This window comes from Tenrec ecaudatus, chromosome 3 (genome assembly GCF_050624435.1).
Source record: "Tenrec ecaudatus isolate mTenEca1 chromosome 3, mTenEca1.hap1, whole genome shotgun sequence".
NCBI lineage: Eukaryota > Metazoa > Chordata > Mammalia > Afrosoricida > Tenrecidae > Tenrec > Tenrec ecaudatus.
The window spans coordinates 12,370,433-12,372,661 of NC_134532.1; the positions used below are offsets into that span (position 1 = coordinate 12,370,433).

The 2,229-nt window shown below is 36.5% G+C and overlaps 1 pseudogene; it reads left to right on the plus strand.

Moving 5' to 3' along the window:
* The first annotated feature begins 1,576 nt into the window (after positions 1-1,576).
* On the plus strand, positions 1,577-1,858 carry LOC142443261 (cytochrome c oxidase subunit 7A2, mitochondrial pseudogene; annotated as a pseudogene).
* Positions 1,859-2,229: the final 371 nt, after the last annotated feature.

Genomic DNA, 2,229 nt, shown 5'->3' on the forward strand with positions numbered 1-2,229 from the left:
GTGCAGTGGGGATCTGGAGGCACAGGGAATCTAGGACAGACGAACCCCTCAACACCAGCGGTGGGAGTGGCGACACCAGGAGGGAAGGGGGTGTAGAAAGGTAGAACCGATCTCGGAGATCTATGTGTAACCTCCTCTCTGGGAGATGGGCAATGGGGAGGTGGGTGAGGGGAGACGCCGGGGAGTGTAAGATAAGATATAATAATTATTTATAAACTATCAAGGGACCAGGGGTGGGATCGGGGAGGGAGGGGGACGGGGAAAAAAAGGGAAATCGAGCTGATTCCAGGAACCCAAGTGGAAGGTGAATTATGAGAATGACGAGTGCAACGAATGTATAAGGGTGCTTTGCTCAATTGATGTATGTACAGACTGTGATAAGAGCCTTATGAGCCCCAATAAAAAGATTTAAAAATATATATTAAAAAAAAACATGTTCACATTTCTAGAAAAATTTGCATAGAAACTACAAAGAATTACCAAATACTCTGTCTTCTCATTACACATTGGTTCTCCTATCAAATGACCTTGAATTCTTATGATATGTTAGCAAAAACTGATTGAAATATTGATGTTATTATTAACTAATGTCCATAGTTTATATTAGACTTCACTGTGTTGTACAATTCTAGGGATTACAAATGCATAATGACATGTGATGTCTAACTCAGTATTATATAGAATAATTTCACTGCCTTAAAAGTGTCTTGTGCTCCTCATTTTAATTCCTTCCTCCTACCCCTGGACACCTGACCACAACTGCACTCCCCATTTTCTCAATAGCATCTGTACAATTTTAAGAGTTATTAACTAAGATATTTCTAATCATCCCAATTAAGATTAAATTAAATTAAAACACTTTAAGACATTCACACCAAAAGAAAAATATATAGTACATAATATGCCCTTTTAGTTTTTTACTAAAACTATATTAACTATACTGATGCCTTTAAAAAAAAAACAACCTCACTCCCAGATTCTTAAATCCTAAGAGAATATAACTCTGTTGACATTACCATTTGCTATATACAAAGTCCAGATTGCACACACTGTGAAGTTACTTGTTAACTATTTTTATTGCTGTGCAGAACAGAAACTTACCTTCAAAGGTTTTATTGATATGTAGAACACAAACAAGCTTTGTTTGTATCTTGGCTAGCACTTTGTCTAATATTTTCAATGTATTTCCTAATGTGTTATTACTCCCATATCTCAACGGATGCCACTTGAAACCAGATTTAACATCCTGCTCTGCCTTTTCCTAATTAATGACGATATAAAATGAGAATTTATATAATATTTTTGATGCTTAAATTTCAATTGAAATTCTATAAATTTAAAGGTTTTAAAATTATCCTTTGAAATCTCTATACATCTTAGTGAATATTATCAGATAATAAATTCATTGATGTTTTAAAAATAGAAGAAGAGTAGAAATTGAATAATAATTATCATCTAGGGCACTTAAAGCAATCTTGCCTCTCTCTCTCTTAAAACATCTTTATTCTTTTGTTTCTATCTTCCTCCAAATGGAGTATGAAAGAACAGATTAAAAAAGGAAAGTGCGGGCTTCAGTTGTCGGGTTGGGTTGCTAGTAACAGAGCCGAGATGCTGTGCAATCTACAAGCTCTGCGTCAGATTGCCCAAAGGACCATAAGTACTGCTTCACGCAGACAGTTTGAGAATAAAGTTTCAGAGACACAGAAGCTATTTCAGGAGAACAATGGGATTCCAGAGCATCTAGAGGGTGGAGCAACTGACGCCCTACTGTATGGAGCCACCATGGTTCTTACAATCGGAGGAACAGCATATGCCGTCTATCAGTTGGCTGTGGCTTCATCCCAAGAAGCAGGATTGACTTCAGTTTATCCTTCCAGTAGTTGGTTCTGTTTAACTCAGTGCTCTATGGACCAGTAAATAAATAACAGCTCTTCTTTGGGGATCAATATTTATTGACTTGTACTAACTGCCACCAATAAAGTAGTCTTTACCAAAAAAAAAAAAAAATGAAAGTGCATAAGAAAAATAAAAGAGAGAAGAATTACCATCAGAGGCATTTTATCCTTCAAAAGGTGTATTCTACAATTACTATTCTTTGTAGTTATTGTCAAAATGCTTCTGATTCATGATGACCTCATGCATAACAGAATGAAATGCTGCCTGCCCTTTGCTATTTGCTGTGTCGTTAGTGTCAATCTGAGAACGGGAACCTTGGCTCATTGGTCACAT